At 41.2% G+C, this 24,665-nt stretch overlaps 1 long non-coding RNA gene and 1 pseudogene across 1 annotated transcript in view; one reads left to right on the top strand and one right to left on the bottom strand.

Moving 5' to 3' along the window:
- Window positions 1-24,665, bottom strand: part of LOC141570672 (uncharacterized) — a 135,192-nt gene that overhangs the window by 62,957 nt on the left and 47,570 nt on the right. The window contains exons 2-3 of the long non-coding RNA XR_012494968.1: window positions 10,313-10,538; window positions 4,465-4,535 (exon numbers count right to left, since the gene is read on the bottom strand). This is a non-coding gene — a long non-coding RNA (uncharacterized LOC141570672). The remainder of the gene's footprint in view (window positions 1-4,464; window positions 4,536-10,312; window positions 10,539-24,665) is intronic.
- On the top strand, window positions 6,866-8,120 carry LOC109445473 (GTP:AMP phosphotransferase AK3, mitochondrial; annotated as a pseudogene).

The raw sequence follows: 24,665 nt of genomic DNA, 5'->3' as shown, positions 1-24,665 counted from the left end.
AGGGTTTCTCAATTTCAGTATTATTCACATTTGGGGCCAGACAATCCTTGGCTGTGGAGGCCTGTTCTCTGCACTGTAGGGAGTTTAGCAACTAGTGCTGCTAGAGTTAGCAAATTAAAACACAGCGTTCATACTTAAATTTGAATTTCAGATAAACGACAAATAATTTTTTTATGATAGTGTAGGTATGTCCCATGCAATATTAATAGTATCCCTGGCTTCTGTCCACTAGACGCCAGTAGCATTACCCTCCAACCTCCCGTCCCAAGCTGTGACAACCAAAAATATCACCAGACATCGCCAAATGTCCCCTGGGAGACAAAATTGCCCCTGCTTGAGAACCACTGATTCAGAGTAAAACATCAAAAGACTACAAATTTGAACCTCTTTATCTTAGCTTCCAGAAGAAATAGCTATCTCTGGTAAAATATCAGCAATAGAATTAGCTATACTTAAACCATTTTGAAAACATTATTCATTCCCTTTTTTAAATGTCCCTTGGGATCAATTCCTTTTAGGTTTTCATGCCACGTAAATTCTTGGCTCTCTTTCAGAATTAGACAGCACGTTTTGATCAAATAATGTAAATTATGACACCTGCCATATTTCTCTTTTCCCTTAGCTGCTAGAAAGCTTATAGTTTCAGTTACAGAAACTATCTAAGCTCATGTAGCTAGTACTTTTATTTTTTAAAAGAAATATCTGCTTAGTGGTTTTCATGTACCATATATATTTTAAATGCTTTATAAATATTAACTTCTTGAATTCATTCTATAACTGCAACAAACCAAAGGGAAGTACTATTATTACCCTCCCTTTTCAGAATAAGATACGAAAGTTCTTTTCTTTATTTCTATGAATTATTTCCTCTTTCATCTGCATCCTTATTTTATGAAGTAAGCCCCTTAGATTCTGTTTGGAAGTTGATTGGGTATGTTATTTTATCACACACCTATACCACTTCAGGTCCGTGCAGCCTCATCTGTCTCTTGTTCTAACTGCCACCACGGCCACCAGCTCCAACTACTTCTTCCAGGTATACCCTCCCAGAGCCCAGAGTCATACCCGTGCCACACAACTCTCACCTCCCATCCTGGGCTTCCCATTAACACCAAGATGTGGGACACAGGGGACCTTGCTTCAAAGCCCAGAATTGCACAACCCAGAATTGCAGAGGAATTAACAACTCATGGTCAAAATGTTGCCAAATGGGAAATGGAAAGTAGAAAAATTCGTTCTTTCTTTCACTCCAGACAGACTGTCGTAAGATGCAGCTTTTCAGAGCATGGTCCTGTGAGACAGAGCAATCAATAGCACTTAGTGGCAACCAGCTGAGTTATGCCTGCTCAGATTTCTGTCCCTCCTTCCCTCTGGTGTCTCTCATGTCTCTAGCTTCTGCTCCTTGGGACTTCACTCCCTAACAAAGCAACAGAGTATTGTCGGGCCCTGCTTTCTAAGGAATCCAGACTAAGACGATTCTAAATAATTTTTTTTTTTTTTAAATCACACAATAGAATTTTATCTAGTTATTTTCATTAACTTCAGAGTCAGTAATATTTGTTGTGGTACAATGGGAATACAATTCTGGAATGTTCTCCCTAGCAGGAGTTAAGAGCCAACCTCATCATCTGTACAGCTGAGGACGAGGCCAAGAACCCAGAGAGGGAAGGGGGTCACTCAAGATCACAGGCCCTGATAATGGCCTTTGAATACAGTACATTTATTCAGTGCCTCTGATGTTAGATTTCCATAAAAATTACTTCACTTTGCACTTGCAAATTGGGTCATTAGTATTATTGTCCCTGTGTTATGCCAAAGAAACAGGCTCAGAATAAGTGATGTGAACTGTTCAAAGTCACAACGTTAGCAAATGGAAGCATCAGGCTTACATCAGGCCACCAAACTCCAGTATTTAGTTCTTTCCCCAGCTGCCTCCCGCTGGTCGGGAAGTGGGCCCTGGCTGTCTGGGAAGCTGGGTGGAAGACCAACATGGGCTTGGAGGAAGACGGGCTTGAATTCAAGTCCTAGTTCGGCCACTTAGTATTACAGCTCTGTAACTTTACATTACTTAATCTCTTTGAACCTCGATTAATTCCAAACTTGGGGATCATAACATCTATTCATAGTGTAGCTGTGAAAGTGAGATAATATATGTAAATCTCTCCCCACAGTGTCTGCACACAGTAAATGCTTGGTAATGCCAGCCAGCATCAGTTCTCTGGAATCAAAGACGCCGTCCCAAAACAATGTTATCTTCTCCTTTGTAGGTGCTTATCATGTGCCCAGCATGGTGCTAAGCATTTTATACAGAGGAAGGAACTTCCTTTAATCATCCTAACCTCACTGAGAGAGGGAAGATTGTTGCTTCTAACAATAGTTCATACATGTTAGTCATTTATGTACTCCCTTGTTGAACTTTGCCATATCTGTGTACAGCTGTTTTAAAACTTAAATGTATAGTCAAGTTTGTCCTAAGGGAGAATACACTGACGTATTAGGTTTGATGTGCCAGTTCCATTTTTTTCTTATACACATTAAAACATACGTATTCATCATTAAATTAAAAAGTGTTATATTTTAAATACTCTAGGAAAAAATATCTAGAACAAGACTGGAAAAAAGTCCAGGAAAAAATATCAGCTAGAATTAGATTGGCAAAATGACCAATCAGCTAGAATTAGATTGACCACTGTTGAAACTAGATAATGAATACCTGGGACTATACCATTCTCTCTCTAAGTGTATATATCTTTGAAATTTCCATAATAAAATAGTTAAAAAAAAAATAAAACACTTCTCAAAACCAGAGGTTGAGGAGGGGAACATTCTTTGTCAGAGACCTAAAATCATCTCCCAGTCCCCAAAGAAGCAGCTGTCACACTTTGGGCAACACTGGCCCATAATACACACTAGAAGGTCACCTTCATGAGGACACTCCGGCTTCATTCTTTTTCATGAGCTGCGTCCTGTGTGCTTAGAGCAACTAGCCACACAGATAAATAAATACCTAATGAAAGTTTGCTGAATCAATGAATGAATGATTATCATAACTGTTATCCTCTGTGGCTCTTAGCTCTGTCTCCTTGGACACACTAAACAGCTAATTCTCCCTTAGGGAATGGACAATAAATTACCTTGGATATATTCACCTCCAAATGATGAGTATTGTAAAACTAGGACAGCCCTTGCTGTTTTTCTTTTACTGTTCTGCCATTTGGCTTCCGTTACTATGAAGAAATACCTAGAAAGTTTCAAGAAACTTCCACAATCACATTTGGTTGGCATATGTGATTGGACTTTTTGCACTAAACAAGGCCAAATATATTAGATGATATTACATACTCAGTCACTGGTTTTTACGTTTTTTTGTCAAAGAATTCTTTACCAGATGTTATTAAGAACAAGTTTCAAACAGCTTAGTGACATCAGTCTGGAAAAGGAGGAAGGGGCAAGTTGGTCTCAGGAGTCAGAAATGACTCCGTGCATAGCAGTAGGACAAGTACCAACATCCAGTGCCTGCTCAGAGCCACTGCAGAGCACATCCTCTCCCACTCACACCTGGAGCCAAGAGAACGCTACCCACTCTCGGCAGATACTCTCACTGGGATATTCTGGGATCAGAGTCTGGTACCAAATTAGATATCTCAATTAAAGGTTGAATATACTAGAAGTCTAAATCTATCCAGGACAGAAAGGCCTTGCTGGGATCGCTTTTTGTGTGTATATAATTAGTTATTCTAACAGACAGTAACAGTGTGCTGCTTTATTATGCAAATCAATTAGTATTATGAAAAATACCGTTTCAAATCATAACTTTTTTTTTCCTTTGCTGAAGGATGTGGGCCAAATTTCTATTAAATATCCATATACCTTTTGAATCTTCTTAGGTATTCAGTGTAACTCTTCTGAAGACAGAAACAATAAGAGAGATTCTATGACTATTTAAAGACCCCAAATAGCAAAAACATTTTAAAAAGTCTGAGATATTAGAGCAGCAGTTGTACTCGGCTGCTACAAAATACAAACACAGAAATTCAGCTTCTTCTCTGGAAACAGTATTTTGTTGTTACTATGGAAATAGCTTTCTTGTTGATAGAATGAGCACAACCCATCAGATTATTTTTATGGATCTTTTTTAGAAATGAAGTGGCTCAAGAATGGATACAGAACAAGGTGGGTGTAGGGTTGGTGGCCCAGCTGCCTCTAATTAGCATTAGCACCATATGAGCAGGACCTCATGCATGGCCTGTATCAGGCCTGTGCAGCGGGGTCGCCCAAGACAAAAGTAGGGATCTGTTTCACAACTTGTAGAGTCAACTAAACCTAAATCATGTTTCCAAGGAAATGAGTTGTCAGTTTAAGAAATTTACATGGAAATAAAATGCAAATGATCCCTGAACAAATGCAAAGATGCTCAATCTCACTCATACTGAAAACATTAAAATTAAAATAGCACTTTCTTACCTCTTTGCTGGCTGGTCTGTTGAAATAGCCTCCTAAGGCTCCCCCTGCTTCCATTCTTGCAGATGAGCAACCTTTTAAAAACAAAAACCAAGTCATATCCTTCCACTACTTGAAACTCAGCTTCCCAGTTAACTTAATAGGTATATTTAAACGTAAATTATATCATATTTGAACATAAATTGAACATAAATTATAATATCCTGCAATTTTTTGTATTTACAATGTCTCAGAAATCCTTTCATGTTGCATATAGAAATCAGCCTCATATTTTAAAGAAATAGAACAAAAAATCATCAGATTTGTTTGGAACCACAAAAGACCACGAATAGCCAAAGCAATCTTAAGAAAAAAGAACAATAATGGAGGCATCACACTTCCTGACTTTGGCTTGTACTACAGGGCTACAATAATCAAAACAGCATGATATTGGCAGAAAAACAGACACATAGACCAATGGAATAGAATTGAGAACCCAGAAATAAAACCACATAAATATGGACAGATAATTTTTGACAAAGAAGCTAAAAACATACAATGGAGAAAAGACAGCCTCTTCAATAAATGGTGCTGGGAGAATTGGATAGCCACGTGCAAAAGAATGAAACTGGACTGCTATCTGTCACTATGTACCAAAGTTAATTCAAAATGGGTCAAAGACTTAAGCATAAGACCTGACACAATAAACTGCATAGAAGAAAACATAGGTACTAAACTTATGGACCTTGGGTTCAAAGAGCATTTCATGAATTTGACTCCAAAGGCAATGGAAGTAAAAGCTAAAATAAACGAATGGGACTATATGAAACTTAAAAGCTTCTGCACAGCAAAAGAAACCATCGACAAAATAAAGAGGCCACCAACTGAATGGGAGAAGATTTTTGCAAACAGTGCCTCCGATAAAGGCCTAATATCCAGAATATACAAGGAACTCATGTAACTCAACAACAAAAAAAACAAACAACCCAATTGAAAAATGGGCAGAGGACCTGAAGAGACATTTCTCCAAAGAGGACATACAAATGGCAAATAGACATATGAAAAAATGCTCAACATCACTAATCATCAGAGAAATGCAAATAAAAACCACAATGAGATATCACCTCACCCCAGTCAGAATGGCTATCATCAACAAGACAAATAGTAACAAGTGTTGGAGAGGCTGTGGAGAAAAAGGAACCCTCATACACTGTTGTTGGGAATGCAGACTGGTGCAGCCATTATGGAAGGCAGTGTGGAGGTTCCTCAAAAAATTACGAATAGAATTGCCATATGACCCAGCAATCCCTCTCCTGGGTATCTACCCAAAAAATCTGAAAACATTTAGAGATAAAGACACGTGTGCTCCAATGTTCATTGCAGCTTTGTTTACGGTGGCCAAGACATGGAAACAACCAAAATGTCCTTCGATAGATGAATGGATAAAGAAGTTGTGGTATATATACACAATGGAATACTATTCGGTAAGAAAAGATGATATAGGAACATTTGTGACAACATGGATGGATCTTGAGAGTGTAATGCTGAGCGAAATAAGTCAGACAGAAAAAGCAGAGAACCATGTGATTTCACTGATATGTGGTATATAAACCAAAAACAACAAAAGAACAAGACAAACAAATGAGAAACAGAAACTCATAGACACAGACAATAGTTTAGTGGTTACCAGAGGTTAAGGGGGGTGGGGGGTGGGGGGTGGGAGAGGAAGGTAAGGGGGATCAAATATATGGTGATGGAAGGAGAACTGACTCTGGTTGATGAACACACAATGGGATTTATAGATGATGTAATACAGAATTGTACACCTGAAATCTATGTAATTTTAGTAACAATTGTCACCCCAATAAATTTAATAAATAAAAAAATACAATTAAAAAAACAATAGAAATCAGCCTCTATCTTTTTAGCTGCTACATAATATTCCATAATATGGCTAAGGTTCATTTAATCATTCTCTTATTAGTGAACATGTAGACTGTTAATTTTTTGCTGTTATGAAAAAGGCTGAAGTGAACATCCTATATATGCTTTCTTGCCTTCATGTGAGTGTCTAAGGAAGATACTGAGAAGTAATTTTTTAAAAAACTTGTTGTCACTGCCCAGTTGTCTTCCAAATTAGCTGTGGAGACACCCCAGCAGCGAAGTATGAGACCTATTTATCCACATCTTTGCCAATATTTGCTTCTAGATGCTCCAGACTGTTCCATTCTTGCGACTCATATCATTCTTCAATTCTGGGAAATTCTTGTCTATTCTTTATTTATTGACATACTATATCCCTTCATCCTCTCCATTTTCTACATGTGAATGATGGAACTTTTGAATCTACACTTCATTTCTTAATTTTCCTTTCCTACTTACCATCTCTTCTACTCTCTATTCTGCATCGTGGGGTATTCCTACAATGTGGGCTCAGTATTTCAGTTTACAAATTTGCTCTTCAGTCGTGTCCACTTTAAAATATCCATTTCCACTGCAGGTCACTCCTTCTGTGCATGTGTCCTTGCGGTGCTGCCCTGGGCATGCCAGGCTGCAGCTCAGCGGTTGGTCCTGCAGCCCGGCCCTCACTGGGCAACTGTCACAGGGGGTGTCATGCCGGGTCTCAGCTCCCGCTCCCCACACAAGAACGCAGGATATGGTGAGGCCAAAAAGGAACACCCAAGGAACCATAGGTAGGGGAGTCATACCACTATAGTCTGACAGGAGGCTGAATTCACACTACGTGCAACCTGCTGTCTGCTTTCTTCCAACCGACCGACTCTCTGACTTCCCTCAACTCTCCTCGACTCCCCAACGTAGCCACGGCAGTTATATTAGTGGCCAATGGCTCAATGGTTACAGCTGACGGCCAACTAGCCACAGCTGACAACCACCTACTACCCAAGCCAGCACCCCTCCACGTGAGGCCGAGAGCCTGGAAACTGCTCTCTGGGACTCTGTCCCCACAGCAACCAGCGGGGCGCCTGCACTTCTGCGCTCAGTGATCATGGGCGCCCCCGCCAGGCAAGCACTTCCTGTTGTTGCTCATCATCAAACACTTCAAGCTGAAGAAGTTCTCCATTGGGGACCTGCTCCGAGACAACATGCTGAGGGGCACAGAAGTTGGTGCGCTGGGCCTAGGCTTTCAGGGACCTGGGGCAGCTCATCCGGACGACGTCAGGTCTCAGCTGACCGTTCAGGAGCTGAAAAATCTCAGCCAGGATTGCTTGCTGTTGTGTAGTTTCCCTAGGACACTCCCACAAGCCGAAGCCCTGGAGTTTATCAGATAAACCTGGTGATGAACTTGAACGTGCTCTCGGAGCTCCTCATGCAACGCCTCGCTGCTTGTTGAGTTCATCCAGCTGGTGCATCGAAACCCTCCAATTCAACCCTCCCAAACACTTTGGGTTGGATGATGATCTGACTGGAGAGCTTCTCCTTAAGCGTGAGGGTCATAGACCAGAGACGCTTATCAAAAGACTGAAGGCTTAGGAAGACAAAAGAAAACGGGTCCTGGAATATTACCAGAAAACTGACTATATTAGATATTAGAAATAATCTTCAGAACAGAAACCAACATGCTCTGGCCCCATACACCTGCTTTCCTGCAAACAAAATTTCCACAAATACACCAGAAGCATCAGTTACCTATGAGGGGGGAAAAAAATGCTCGTGATTAGCAAGATGAGACTCTCTACCTTCTTTCATTTAGAAGTTCGTCATTCTAAGACTCCACTATGTATGAATTCTTTGAAAATCATATTAGTTTCATTGCTACAGATTTTATTCAGATAGTAAGGATATGCCAAATGAGTCAGATATTAAGATTTATCTTTTGAAATTGTCTCGTGTGTTTCATCCAGCTATCTTCTATGGGTGTGTAATTCAAAAATATCAGAGCTGTCTAAACTTTAAAAACTTCTTTTAGAGCAAAATTAAAAGAGCAATTGGTAGTAATCTAACTTTTGTTCAGTAAGAATAAGTGTTTGAGGGCAGACGGGTGGCTTAGTTAGAGCGTGAGCTCTGGGCAACAAGGTTGCCGGTTCGATTCCCACATGGGTCTGTGAACTGCGCCCTCTGCAACTAGATTGAAGACAACGAGCTGCCACTGAGCTGCTGCTGAGCTCCCTGGCGGTCAGCTGGCTCAGTTGGTTAGAGTGGGTCCTCTCAACCACAAGGTTGCCAGTTCCACTCCTGCAAGGGATGGTGGGCTGCACCCCCTGCAACTAAGATTGAAAAGACAACAATTTGACTTGGAGCTGATGGGTCCTGGGGAAAACACACTGTTCCCCAATAATGTCCTCTTCCCCTTCACCAATAAAATCTTGAGAAAAAGAAAAAAAGAATAAGTGTTTGATAAGGTTTCCATATTTTTCTGGAAAAGTGAAAAAAATTACATTATGCTAATTTGGAGAAAGTATCTCATCAGAGGCTTTTGTGTAGCCAGATGCAAAAAAATAAATAAAAATTCTAGCACATGGGACATGGTTTTGTGAGATGCTATTGTATATAAGATTCCAGATAAAAATATCTGGATTTACAGATCCATTACAGAATGCAAATTTACTGTTGCTTTTAAACTAAGAAACCTATAAGGTGGCTGAATAAGCTGTATTTGCTCTGTTGTTAAACATACCATTAGTTTACTCAAGTTTTCAATTTGCTATAAAAATGTATCAAATAGCATGTAGGAAAATACTTTAACAGGACTTGTTTTCTTTTGAAAATACATGTGTTGTTATGTTAGAAATTGACATTATAAGTTCTTGGATAAGCACCAAAGCCGAATGAATTTTCTTTAATGGAAAAATGTAATTGAAGTCTTATGTTCTCAGATGTTACTCAGATTAAGAAATGTGTGCTTTAGGATCTATTAATACTTGCCAGTTCTCTTTTTGATCCAATGTATGGTACACCTTGATGAGTAACAAATTAAAGTATTAAAAAAAGATGAATAAAAAAACTTTTGAGACTATGTAAAATACGTACACTTTGTCATTAGGAAATAGAAATAGATTAGGTGTGCGTGGGGGAAATTTTCCTTGACCAAAAAGAAGTCATAATTAATAAATAGGTATAGCAATTAAAATGCTTTATATGACAAGTTAAAAAAGGACCATTAAATAATTGAGTTTGCTGAAGGTAGAGTTCTTTATTCCTGATCAAAGGAGTTGATACCTGCTAGCAGTCACTGATATCTCATCTTAAGAGGAAAAAATCCTGCCAGGTGTATAATCTGAGCAACCATTTTAAAACCACTGTTTTAGATTCCTTAGTGGGGTTAGGAGGATGCATGGTTATGTATTGTGGCCCGGTAGGAAAAGTGGGGCATTATGAGAGGTGGAGGAGAAACCTGACTATATCTTATGTGGTATACTTACTCCTATTTGACTCGATGCTAAATCAAATGAATTAACTGCCTTTGAAAATTTGGCCCATTTTACTCCATGCACTTAAAATACAAATACAAGTGTGGGGTTTTTTTTTAATGTATTTGGAGGAAGAAAAATTGTTTTTCTTTCTTTTGATTTTATTTTTCATTCACTGTCGATTTTTCAAAATGGACCAAGTCTTTTTCAAAGGATACAGAAAACATTTCATTCTTCAAAATACTTTCTATAATCTCTTATTCTAATATTATTACGTGCCTTCCAAAAAAATGAACTACTAAATTTATGAACTGTCACTAGACACTAGGTGATACGGCATACATTTGTCTTTATTATAATAAAATTAAATTTCAGGGAAAAAATGAGTTTCATCTGTGTATTCAGTGTTTTGTTATAAGGATCAAATGTTAATCTCCATGACACCTAGTTGATTTGTTTGTGACTGCTATATCCTCACACATCTATTGGAAATATTTACTTACCCATAGTCTTAATTCCTGCTTTGCTTGCTCTATTATTTATCTTGCTTGGGTGTTTGTTCTTCCATGGTGTTGAGTTCGTCATTTTTTTTTGTAGTGTTGGCATTCCTCGAATGTCTGGTGATCTTGACTCTATAATCTTCTGTATGGTTGAGTCTCCATTAGACTACATTGCTGTCAGTGGGTGTCATCTGCTTGGGAACAGTGCTGATCTGAATTGTCCTCTGGCCTATTCTCAGGGACAGTGAAGAAGGATAAGTCACTAGGTGAGATTTCTCGGAGGTACCAGGTCTGGTACCCCATTCCTCTGGCAATGGCCAGCCTCATGATGTGTCTATGCCTGTCTAATTTGGGCTCCCTGGCCCAACACGAGTCCTACCTGGAGGCCAACACTGTCACTGCTATTTGGTTCAAGGGCAGATGAAGGGCATCAGTGAAGGATCTCTGGCCCTCCTGCAGCAGTGCCCCAAGGACCTACATGTGGATTGTCCTTGACACTCTCCTGCTTCTGCCGTCTGCCACAGCAGATGGAGCAGTCTCGGTGCTCCCTTCACCTTTTTGGCAAGTCTTCTGTGAACATTTCAGATGGGACTTTCTGTTTGTGCATCAATCCAGTCTACATCCCATACTTAGGAATTTATCCTGGTTTCTGGTTCGCTGAAAGTTTCACGTCTCATTTAGGATCACCATTTAAATAAGACCCTTGCTGCACAAATGAAGAAGCTGTAGGATATACTTAGTCCACCACCTTGAAATGGAACCAGCTTTCCTTGTCTGCCCTCAAATTATGAAGTCATCAAACCTCTTAGAGCTGTGGCTTTCAACTCTGGCTGCACATTAGAATCAACTGGGGGAGCTTTAAGATAGCGTACTAATACCCCAGATATTTTGTTTTAGTTATCAGGGGTGGGGCCATGATTATTGCTATGCTTATTGTATTATAAAAACTCCCCAGCTTTGTAAACCATATCCTAAAGTAACAGAGATGATTACATCTGAGAGGACCAGCCTTCAAAACAGTGTTCAGCAGAAGCTCACAACCACCTGGCAGTCTCAACAGCTGGAACTTTCATCACAAAAGGCTCTACCCTCCTTGTCACATTTTTTCTCCCACGCATGGATATTTAAGCAATGTATAGTTTATCATTATTTTATCACTAGTTGTCACCATGTTTAACTAACATTTGTCATTTAATCTGTGTTGCTCACCAAATGCCACATCAAATGTCACTCGAGTTCCTGATTGTTGGAAGCTTGTTTAAACACCTTTTCCTTTGTGGCTGGTTGTTCAAGTTCTCTGATATCTCTGATAACTCTATTTAAATTCAGTTAATGATGCTCATTTTCAAGTGTGCAGGTTGAGAAACCAACTTGCAATGAGATCATGACATATTTGCTTTATGCTTTCTAGTCTTCAATAGCTCTTGTTTGGTCCTAATTAAAAATCTGAAATAATCCAGTTATATGGATATTGAAGATGAGGTGACCCAAAACACAATACATTTCTCTAGAAAACAGCTACATTTTATGTTAGTAACTTACATAAGCTAAAATGGGAACATGTTTACGTACAATTGTGGGATGTCCTTATTCTCCAATTAGGCCTACAGTCTAGGTCCAGGCCCATGGACTTGTGAGGTCCTTGCATACTTTTGGTGGTTGACCATCTAGACAACTTCATAACAAAGCCTTCTCCAGCAAGGGGTAGGAAAACACCAGGTAAGCAGAATGAATATTGAGTGTGAATAGGGTGCAGGCAGTATGTGTGTGTCAGGGGGTGGGGTGGTGGAAAAAATATTCAAAATTGATGATGGTGATGGTGAAGGACAACAAAGGGGCTAGGATTGTCTATAGGTCATCAGAATGGTATGTTAAATGAAGAGGACATCAGGCCACATGGATACAGAATTTGGCTGCTGTTAAACTGTAAGGCTTTGGGAATTATTAGATATCCATTGATCTAGTGTTGCATGGATGGCAGACACCCACCCAATTATGATTCTATGGGGAAGGGAAGAAGTCATAAAGTAGAAGAAACATGGAGGATGTGAGGTTAGATGTTGACTGGAAAGACTCTGGGAAGAGCATAGGAAATTGGTTATTTGGCAGGATATGGGATTTGAGGGTGGATTAAATTAGAAGAAAATCTTTAGAACTAAGAAAGCAATTAGAAAATATTAGCAAGAGACTTGATGGAATTCTGATGGGAGAAAAAGGAACAGACCCACACTCAGAGGGAATGTGTTCTGCCTTCTCGATGTTTTTATTTCTCTTTATAAAAAAAAATAAAAATAATTCCTACTATATTCCTTGAGCACTGGGACATTGGTAAGCACCATTAACTAAGGTAAATAAAGAGGTAAATTACTTTGAAGCAAATGAAGTCTTAATGGGGTTTTTATCTAAAAAGAATAGGGTCCACTTCCTGGAGTCACTACCATTTGGAATAGCCATTTCATGGAGCTTTAATAAGTAGGAAATGTTGCATAGGATATGTCTCCAAATGTGATCATTTCAGAAATTGTTTGAGAATCAGTGAAAATTTGTAGCAAGTTTAACAATCCTAGACTCTTCCTTTTCTTAAGTCTCCATGACATTGCTCTCAAAAGTAAGCAAATTTAAGCCATAAAGCAATTAGATGACATTTATGTATTTATATGGAGCTTGGGCTCAAGGTTAGCCTTTGCAAGTGACAACAAGGTAAGATTCAGGCTATAACAACTACAGTCTGACAGCAAATTTTTCAATTAAATTATAGTGTGCTAGCCGCTCTCTTGTCACTTAAAATGTCCTCACAAATGAAGTATGCAGGGATCCTCAGGAGCTGAACTCTTCCCAGGACCTGTAATGACTGGTCAGTTCCAAAGAAATGCCAAGTGCTGGCCAATGCTGCTTCTGCATTTGTGGGCACCAGAGGGGGGCAAATGTCAAGTTCTGAAAACAGAAAAGCTAACAAAAAACTCTAACAAACAAAAAAGCAGCAACACATAAGAACAATTCAAGTCTTTTTCAGGGACACTGTCCTTCTATTTGGATGGTTTTATGCTTCTGGTCTCCTGTTGGATGTGCTATTGATACAGGATAGTTAGCATGTCCCTAGGTAGACAGGGAGGTCCCTAGTGGAATAAACAAAGACAGTCATATCCTAAAACTTCAGGTTTTGAAATCACTCCTCTGCTCCAGGACATAATGTAACAAGGCCTTGAGGTTAATCATAAAATTCATTTTGGCCTGACAAACGGAACAGATCTGATAGATAAGAGTGGGTTACTTTGCTAAGTCCTTTAGGATGGGCAGGCAGAACAAACCTGGTAGACGAATTTCATCAGAAGGCCCCAGTTCCCTTCTTCAAACAGTTCCCTTCCCCAAACAGGCAAGGGAAGGTATAAAAGTAAGAGCTTTTGCCTCAGTCATGGGGCACCCTTCATTCGGGACCCCCTCCCGCTCGGGAGCTGCAGCCTCTTCTCCTGCCTCTAATAAAATATCCTCTTTTTAAAACTTTTTGCCTCTCCCTGGTCCATGTTTCCATTCTTCAGCTTTACGAGACACGATCCTGGCCTGCACTCAGAAACTGCTGTCAGGTTCAACATCACTATTTGATATTTTCTTTGCCTTAAGAAGAGCTTGCCTTAAAACACAACTTGTGGTTTCAAGAAAGTAAAAAAATCCTCTGATTGCCCACAGGTCCTTTCTCTTCTAATGACAGTCACTAAAAGGGGGACACATTCTTCTATTTCACAGTTAACAATAAGGCTTAGAATCATCTCAGAAAATTCAGCACAGTGGCTGTCATGGCTGCTTGCTCATGGGTTGTGAAAGCATTCACGAGGCAGGTAGAAATACAGAAGGAAGATTTATCAAAGAGGAGGGTCAGCTGGGCAGTCTGCTGCAGACTACTGTCTCAAGTCTTTGCTTCACCGGAAGTTTTATATTTTCTCACCAGGATGTAAATTGCTTCAGCCTATAATGGACTCTTCTATTGTGCTAGACTTTGTCCATTGGGGTGGGGGAAGGTGCAGTTAAACTAGTTATCACAACCTTTGTATATGTTATGTAAATTTAAGTTGGAGCCAGGAGTGGATCCCATACAGATGCAAAAACCTCTCCCTGAGTCTCAGGCCAGGCATGCAAGGCAGAAGTAAATAGGACCATTGAAACTGGTATGCATAGTAAATATATAGTAAACAGAATCATTAAGGTTTGGTGGAGGAAGAGAAAGAAAAGAAAAGAAAAAAAACTTTCAAAAAGCCCCAAGCCAAATTACACTTGTTAAATTGAATTATACCAGAGGTCCAAATCTCAAAATAGAAGATACAGTGCCACCGTTACAATGCCCCCTGTCTTATAAGTGGCTAATGCTCATTCTAAGATAAAAATGAGGGATATAAAAGGGCACAGCAAGGCTAGATGGTAATCAAATATTTCTTAATACAGCAAACCTTTCTCCTCACCCCCTACAGAGCAATCTCTAAACGTTTTCTCTGATAACAGGCATTTGCCACATGTAATCCTTGGAAATTACTCAGCATTTGTTGCACTGGAATTTTGCAATACTTTTAACAACTACTTCTCCTTGTACTGCCGCTGCTGCTTCCAGGAAAGGGCGTGCATTCTGTACTCTGAAGCATTACAGCTGCGGATTGCCTGGAGTTTGCTCATCACCACATGGCCTTTTCAAGTCAGAAGCCCTCTTTCGTCACGTCTCACATGCATTCGCTAATAGTCATGTGATTACTCTTTCCATGACCTAAAGCTGAACAGCTAATTGAGCATTACAGGCGCAGGGTAGATTTAGAGCTTAGCCATTGGTCCTCCAATCAACATGAGCTATATGTTCACACAAGTGTGTGTGGTGGGGAGAGGGTGATTCATCTCCAAACACATGTTCTAGAAGTGTAAAAACCCCAAATGTGCCTCAGTCTTGAGCTGCAATAGTGAGCTTGTACAATTTTAGGAATCTACACGCTCTGCGCAGTATATTAGGGAAGCCCAGCCATAAGTATGTGTCTACTTAGTATTCAGACATCCGGTAAATTCCACTTGCTCCCACCTCCCTAAAGACACAGCATGCAGCAGATGTGTGGGTCTCCAAGGCCCTGCTGAACCAGTCAGCTCAATGGGTTTGTGTGCTCATTCTGACCCTTACAATAGCCAAATGGAGCCTCGCTGAGGCTTTGGTTGAGGGGTCACCGTCTCCCTGGGAAGAAACTTGATGAATTGCTATCACGTTTGGATTGCCCTGCCCACACTCACCACCTATTTTAGATAGCACATGACTCTGACTCACAAAAGAGAGCAAAGAACTGTACCACAGCTTTAACAAGCTGCTAACCCACTTCCTTGGGCAAGAGCCCGAAAACACTCAGGTCTCTGAGTGCTGACAGTGAGGACCTTTTCCTCTCTCTCTCTCTCTAATATATGCATATCCATAAACAGACCCAGTGACCGAGATTACTAACATTCAGCAAAAAAACAAGCAAACATGTAAACATATCTCCCAAACATACAAGTTGACAACTTGTGCAAGAATGTGTGTGTGTGGGGGGGGAAGTCAAGGCATTTATAGCTTGATGTCTTCTATGATATAGTTAGCTATGCCCAGATGCTATGGGTGGGAAGAAGCCTGAAAAGGTCCACATCAGCAGGGGTTCTGAGGCCATCAGGTAGGTGCAAGCAGAGCCTTCTTAAAGGGGCCAATGGCTCCAGGCGCTGTCATGGAAATAAAGCCACACAGTCATGTTGTCTTTTCCGAGGCATCTTTCTTCTGCGAGGTTAACTCTCAGAGGTTGTTGCAGTGAGAGCTCCTCTGGCTGCCCCTCACAGAGGCTCAAATAAATTGTGTATTGTGTGGGGGCAGCAGGGAGAAGGGAGAGTGCTCACTCTAGGTACGAAAATGTCTTGGGAATTCAGGAATTGTTAACAATCAGACCTCAGTAGGAGCAGGAACTGGGACCCCTCAGAAGTCCTCCACAGCCGGATCTGAGCTCCTTCATTTAGTACAGGGTTCCCAGGCTCCATTGGCTTTGGGGGAAAATACACATCAAACAGTGAGTATAAATGGAAAATTGCACATGTCCCTTGGGCTCAGGGCTTGGGGAGCAAAAGGGAGTGGTGGGGACTCTGGGCCACTTATATAAAATGGAAGCCTTCATTCATCCTGTCTCCTATAAGTTTGCTGAAAGTTCTTCAATTGCTCTGAGCAGAACCCACAGGCAGCAGGTGAATTTGGAGCATGCCCATTGGTGCTACTGGATGGACACTCATGGGAACCTGTGTGCACGTGGGCTCCAATGGTCTTTGAATGTATGTTTCAAAAGTCTGAGAAGTCCCAAACGCACCTCAGGCCTGGCCTCTCTGTTCTCCTCATGTTCATTCTTTGGCAGTCACAATTTTCATGCAGTTTGCTCAGAAAGCTCATCCATTTTAAATTGTGAACTATTCCAGTGTTTAAGTATTGGCAATCATTTCTAATTTAAAACCCTGCAAGCCAAACAAAACATGTTGTGTATCAGATATGTCCTGTGGGTGGCTGGTTTGCAGAAACAGGTGCTCTAATGCCTTAGCTTACATTCCACATATGTGTCCCCTTATGTTCCTTAACCATATTGGCAAATTCTATCTGTCTCCAAGTTCAGAATCCCTAAAGTGTAGCTTAAGTGGTTTCTGGCTTGGTTAAGGGCCATACCAGGTCTAATCACATGGTGGGTAGGATGGCACTTTCCAGAAGTTGTAGGTGAGGAAGTAGGTGTGGCAGACAAACTGAGTAACCATTGTTGACATTTCCAGATTTTGTTTCCTCTTTGGGTCATGTTCTTAATCTGAGAAGGGAGAAGAGCATGTCTTACCTGAACTTTCTGAACTTCCCTAAATAAAAGGAGTTGGCAATGATCGGATGCCCTGTGGAAATTTCCTAGCATGCTTGGAGGTGGCAATCTAACTCTGACCGGGACACTAGCTGTTGTCTCTCCACTACTTACTTCTCATTCAGTTTCTGAGAACAGAGATGAATATGGGCCATCACCTGAGCTTTTCCTATGGCCGAGATTGACTCCTTTCTCTTTTTTCTTCACATTTCCAAACTACACCAATCCTCCTTACTAATGTTTATGTGGAAATAGGTCTATGCCTGATGACCTCTCCTGTAGGAAGCGTTCCAGAATATTCTCTCCCCAGTAAGAAAAAGAATTGGCAATTGTCAGTTTCTGAGGTGAGCTACTTGCGTTCACAGTCCTCATTTTCAAGAATGGTGAAAAGGGCTGGCAATGCTGTATTTCTCTCTGCTTGCTTGGTGTGATCATACAATTTGCATTCTGATGCAGCATTTTCCAAGTCTCTGTATACTCCACTCAATCTGCGTATTATGAAAGACAACATTTCTCAGTCTTGCAAAGACATCTTTTGGGACATCCATTTCTGGAAGATGGCACCAATGGTCTTTGCCGCTCTTTCTATGCGTAGCAGAGCACAGAAGAACCCTCCTGATTTGGAGCCAGAATGCACCAGTGTGGGTCCAGCTTGCCATTTACTGGCTACTCTGAAATTTTGTAAAAACTGAGGCAATAATGGAATAAAACTAAATTACACTGGCTCCCTTAGGTTTGGGGACGGAGTTATAAAGCCCTTAGGAAAACTTTTGAATTATTTTACCTCTCTTCCGTCCCAGAAAATCATACCAGAAATCTAGCCAGGCTTGGGAATACACCTAAGAGCATGGATATGTTTTCTAATCTCAATCTGGTTTTAACTCCAATACTAGGGATAACCACAAGTAACCCAAAGATCCTAGAGTAAACCCCAAAACTTTGGGTGATGGTCAGGGAGCCTCTAATCTCTAACACTTCGAAGAAGGATGATATACTGCGGGGCAAATTAGTAGTCTCCCTTCTCCCTTTCGTTTACTACTGAAAACTTGAAACTTGAGAGTCTACACTGGGGTAGTGGGCATTTCATTGTCTGTTGATTATTTACTCCTGACCCAAATAACAACACACTCATTTTCCTTTGAACCTCCCCTCACAGCCCACGCCCCCACCCCAAATCTGGCATGACTCTGGTTCCAGGCATGGAAACCAGTTATGGGCCTAGAAGATCACAGGGGTAGTGATTGGTTCAGAGATGGACATGTGTCCCAAACTAGATCAGTGAAAACCAGCCCCAACATCATTGGAAATACAAAGAATGAGGTGCCTGAACCTGAAGTTGCTAGACTGGTAGATGAAGCCCTTGGTAACCATTTTTACCACCTTGTAGTGAATGAAACTAATACTGAGGAAAGCAGGGCTGAGGGAGAGGGGCAGTGGGCATGTCCTTCAGGTACTGCTTAAAAGCCCTCGACTTACCTGCCTGAAATCACCCGCCGCACTTCCCAGTTACATGGATCAATAAATCCCGATTTTCCTTTAAGCCAGTTTAAATTGGGCATGTATTTCATAACCAAAATGGTTGGGACTAATACACCTGGTCTCATAACAAATTCTTTGATCCCATATTTCCCACAAGTTTCTCCCCTTATCTCTCAGACTTTATCAACTCATATCAATCTATGTAAAAGTCCACCCCTGAAAGCGACACTGAACTTGCCATCCTGTAGATGTGAGTTTTCTTGATCACCCTACAGTAATCCTTTCCGGACCATGGAGTGACCAAGGTTCAGATTTTATCACTGAAGTATGCACCCAACGACTAAGGTTACTTCCCACAGAAACAACTGTCCTAAAATTGAAGCACCAATTAAGCGGCTCTTGAGAGCTTCATAAGGCCTTGAGATCCTTTAGAAACAAATGCCACCTCTTCTGCCACGTGCCTCCGGGCACATGGCTGCCATGCTGCTCTATCCCTCCAGTGTTCTCATCCCACTCTCATTAGCAGAGCTCTCATGCTGCAGCAAAGAGTCAGAATAAACCTTTGCCTTCATTTGAAGCCTGAGTAAATAAACTCCCGGACACGGATGCCAAGTCCTGTCAGAGCACATGCGCCCTCATTCATCTGCAAGAAACAAACAACCTGGTGAAAACCCCCTGGAGGCCCTGAGTGTTTCTAGGATGGTGTCTTCAGGCAGAATATCAGCACTGTTACCAGCAAGGCGGCAGAATCCCTAGCTCGTTTGGCCATTCCTGGGAGGTTCTGTCCTGTGTTCTGGTTGCCCAGACCTTCTGCATGGGCTCTGGGAAGACGATGCTCTTGGAGTCAGCAACAGTACACATTTATGGAAGGGAGAGAGGCAGGAGGAAGGAGTGGGAATGAAAAGAGACGGGGAGGGAGAGGGAGAGGAGGACAAAGGCAAGGAGATGGGAGGACAAGAGCACCTTCATTGTAACCATTTAAATTAGACTGGAAATCAGACTATTCCTTAAATATTAAGATAGTGATATTGAAGAGAATGTAACGAGTGCAAACTCTTCATGCTATTAACTTATAAAATTAGGCTTTGAGCAAATGTGTGCTACTGGAAGTAATTTTTGTTTATGAATACAGAGAAAGACAGGTAGAAGAGAGAAAATTCAGTCTATACAACAATATATACAGTGACTGGTAAAAGCCTCTCTCCACACTAACTCCCTGGCCCTCTCTCCCTTTGGTTAACAGGTTTTTGTTTCCTTCTAGGAAAAAATATATATATTTTCACAAAAGAGATCAAACCACATGTTCTTTTGTAACTTACTCATTTTCACTCAGTAATACAAACTGATGCTCTTTCATAGCAATGCAAACAGATCTGTCTCATTCTTTGAATGGCTGCCTAATAGCCCACTGAAGACTCCTTCACGTCACCAGTCCCCAAGCATGGATGCTTAGCTTGTTTACAGTGTTTGTTCTTGCAAACAATACTATTTCTTGGTGACTCTACAGGGTGAAGTTCCTACTGGATTTGCTAAGTCAATGACTCTATATACTTGAATTTTTGATAGATAATATAAAATAGACAGCATTTTACTTATTACCAATAAATAATCAGTTACCTGTATCAATTACCATTAAGACTCTGTGCATATAAAGTAAAAAACCTAAAGTAATTTTGGCTTAATCACATGAAGGTTAATTCTCACTTTGCAAAATACACCCCAGGACAGGCAGTTCAGAGAGTCATCAGGGACCTAAGCCCCTTCTTTCTTTCTGCTCTGCCACATAAGGTGTGTGACTTACAGCCGCAAGGCCATCTCGTGGTCCAGTATGGTTGCTGGAGCTCTACACCTTACAACTGCATTCCAGGCAGCAGGAAAAAGAGAGGGGAGAAGGCAGCAACTAGCCTCTCCCACACATCGTTACTCAGTCAAGCCCCACGCTGAACAGCACCCCCATTCCAAGGCCTCCATTGTCAGGACGATGAATTTTAGTAGCTCTCCCCAGTCTGTGTCTGAACATACTGTTCCCATATTACCTTTGGCTGAAATATCTGTCTCAGCTTGATTAGTTCGATGGGATAAGAGCACAGCTGAGGCCCCTCTACTTCCCTAAATGGACTCTTAGCCCTGTGAGTTGTCCAAAGGCTCTGGAGCTCTCAGAGGAAAATCATTAAACAAGCATGAGAGCTGGGAAGGACCCGAGGGATAACCTTGCCCAGCTTCTCATCACACTGATGAATAAGTCAAGATGGAGCTTGAGGAAATGGACCAAGTCCCCTGACTGGTTGGCCAGTGGCCAGAGGGGGCTTGGATCCCGGGCCTCCTGACTCCCTGTGCACTGCTCTTTTACCTTAGGTCAAGGCTAGTTCTTAGACTTTCCTCTTCTAAAGACTGAGTATTCTCAGTTGTTTTTTAAGAAGAAGAAAAAAAAAAAGGCATGGTTATCAACCCAAATATGGAAAACAAATACAAGCTCTTTCTTTTTTATTGTAAGATTCTGCTATTTCTTTATTCATTATGCCCAATGCAAAGTAGATTAGAAAATAAACATTACATCTTTAAACATTCTGAGTAATGATGTGTGGGAGAGGCTAGTTGCTTCTTGTCAATTTTTAGCAGAAAGAGCTGAATATATACATTTAAAACAAACATCTCCCATCTTCTTGTGGCTCTGTTTCATTTCTCTATTAATGTGGGCATTTGAATACCTTCATCCTAGAGCCACGGGGACATTCATCTGTAGGAGCAGAGCAGACGTGTAGCTCTGAAAAGTTCCTGGTATGTGGCACTAGCATCTGTCCTCACAAAGACAGTGTTAGTTCTGTGCATAATGAACCCCCGTGAACTCACCATCTAGCTTTAACCACTATCAACTTAGAGCCCATGTTTCAGCAAGCTCTTTCCCATTCCCCCACATTTTTTGAAGAAAACTCCAGTCATATAATTTCATCTATAAATCTCTCAGCATGTACCTCTAAAAAATAAGGACTCTTAAAAAAATACCACAATGCCATTAGCACATGTAAAAATAGTAACTCCTTAATATAAAAAGTCAGTGTTCAACTTTCCAAGTCTTATAAACGTTTTAACAATTTGCTTGAATCAAGAATCCAAATAAGATAACTACCCCGCAATTGGCAGATGTATTTAAGCCTTTTCTTTAACTTGGAGGTTTCCCCTCCATCTCGTCTTTTCTTACAATGAAAAGAAATTTAAAACACATACAAAAGCCTATAGGCATTTCATTTTGCAACCAGTGGTCTAACTAGTACTCAAATTTGCCTACTTTTCTGCATTTCCAGCCTGCCTCCTTCCCCCCCAACCTCATGTGTCTGGGTCTTGGTGCATAAGCTCAAGGCTCCAGGAAAGTCCTGGGTCTGCTCAAAGCCCTGTTTCCTGGTTCACATTTTCTATCCTTTCATGCTATAGGGGCGCCCTTTCCGGATTTGGTTCCTGACTTCTTGATTCGTCCCTGCTCACATGCCTCAGTGTCCCTACTTTCAACCTGCCCTGGCTGCTAGTTGCTACCTTCTGTTCCTAGATCCCAACTTGGCTCTCTCCTCCCCAGTTTTGAACCTACCCACTCTCCAAACTGTCATTTCCAATAGTCTCCACACATCCGTTTTTGCCAACACACACACACACACACACATACACACACACACACGCATACACACTATCATCACCATCACCAAAGACATATGAGTTCAGATAATTTTTTCTTAATTAGCCACATTAAATTATCACCATACCTCCTACTTCCTTCTGTCCTGAAGGAATTAACTGCCTAGTGAGGCAGTGAAGCAGATAAGTGTATGCATGATAACAATGTCCCTCCCCACCCCCTGAATAACAAATGTCTAACCTGGTGAGGAAATCTGGTATTGGAACTAACAGAGATCCCCAGATTGTTGAATAATCAGCATTTACTGTACTTATTTATGCATAATGTCTACCCCAACATAAGTTTAGGTTGTTGGTGGCAAAGACAAAATCATACTCATTTCACCAGGCTTACTGGATAAATTATACTTTTAAAATCCGGAGTTGAATCTGTGCAGCAGCAAGAGAATGACAACAGAAGGAAGGAACGGAGTTACTTTTCAAGTTCGTTCACTCGCTCTGCTTTTTTACCCTACCCGATCCCAAATGTTCTTGGCTTATCTGTACACAATGGTCTCCCAAAATAATTTTCTCCCTGGGAGTCTCTATCTCTGCTCCCTTCAATGGAGTAAACGAATATCTTTTCAGTGGCTACCCTTCAGCTGAACTTTCTGCATTCCAGAAATAGAGCGTGGCTGTGGCCAGCTAATCCTGGATCCTATGAACTGCCCCAGCAGGGAGGGGCAGGCTGCTGACACTGAGGCTTATATAAGACCCTCCACATGAGGAACGGTGCCCGGTGCCTGGCAGAAGCAGGAATGCGCCAGGCAGGGCCTCGCAGCTGTCCTAGTGCTCTCCTCTCTGCCGTGTGAACGGCTGCCCGCTCGGAGTAGGTCATTGAATCTCCTGTTATTTTTACTACAGCGCTGGCTGCTATTTTACTAGAAAATCTGAGGGAAGGTATCATTCCACCTGCTATAGCCCGATCAGGAAAGCAAGTAGCCTTTGAAAGAACAAAGATCTTGAACCAGCTGGAGGACTAGGACAGAAACTCAGTCTTCCCTCAAACCGTTCTGAAGAGTACACGACTGAGTTGATTTTGGTGCCATGGCCCCACACATGGCAATTCTTGAGGCACAGAAACTTGGAACCAGAGGGGCCTTGGTAAGAGATATTGCCTAGCGTAACTCTCTTATAAGTCTAGTTAAAGGATGTTGGGTTAAGTGTCCAATAGATGTTTCCACCTCCCCGAGGAGCACTTCCGTGGATATAGGAAGGAAGGAGCTGGGAGAACAGCTGACACACACATGCTTCCACTCCACTGTAGACTCTGGAAGAACTGAGGTGTGGGGGTAATCTGTAGTTCTACTTCCCCGTTCTATTCCTAGCCCCTATTTCCATGGAAAATCAAGAAAGGTGATACTACAGATAGCATTACAGATGCCATGTCTGGTGAATGCAGATGGAGTTGAAAAGTAGGTGATCTGACAAAATATTTTCCTCAGATAAATGCATTTGGCTCTGTGCTTCCATTCATTTATCCATGTTCTCGTTGGTAGGCTATTTTAAAAGGTAAAAAAGGAAAAGGTCATTCACAAATACATGCATCTCGCTCTCACAGTTTGAGCCACCAGACCTTGCCAAAGGAAGCTGATCACAGATCCTTTCCCCTGCAGGCACAGATGGCAGCTCTGAGAGCAAGAGGCTCCACTGGAACTGGCAGCAAGGTCCCATCGCTCTTATTCAATTGTCTTGAGCATGTTTGGTTATGGAGCAACGTTCAGTGGAGGTCTTCACCTGCACATGTATGAACAGCTCCTTTAATTCAAGAACCCATGGACCGAAGAGAAGCAGAACAGCACAATGATTGAGGATAAAATTTAGAGTCCAAACTAGGTTTGAAGTCAATTCTATTATGAAGACAAGCTAGGTGATTGAGGGTTCCATGACCTTTCCTAGGATTAGTTTCCATGAACTCTCTTAACCTCTCTAAACTGGAGTGAAATAATAACATAAGTTCATTGGGTAGCTGTGGAGGTTAAACAAGCAAATGTATGTCAAACATTTAACTCACTGAAATGCAACGCACTGGTGTCCCTGTGGCACTTGGGGGACAAAGGGAGCCAAGACACTTGTATCAGGGGCATCAAAGGTGCTCAGGAATGTCTAGAAGCATCCAGCTCGTTGTCGTTCTGCTGATGATAATAAAGAAGAAAAGGTCAGAAGTAATATGGGAAAGGTATAATGGAATTCTGGATTTGCTTGGTGATGTTGAAATTTATATGTATCCTTTATAATTATAAAAAGCATCTGTAGTGTTGAAATACTAGCAATAAAAAAAAAAAAAACACTTTGTCATTCAAAGAAAAAAAAAATTAGCTCAGCATTTGGCACATGATGCTCCATAAAGA

This window comes from Rhinolophus sinicus, linkage group LG03 (assembly GCF_036562045.2).
Source record: "Rhinolophus sinicus isolate RSC01 linkage group LG03, ASM3656204v1, whole genome shotgun sequence".
NCBI lineage: Eukaryota > Metazoa > Chordata > Mammalia > Chiroptera > Rhinolophidae > Rhinolophus > Rhinolophus sinicus.
The sequence above is the reverse complement of the archived record's forward strand: the minus strand, read 5'-3'. Positions and strand labels throughout refer to the sequence as shown.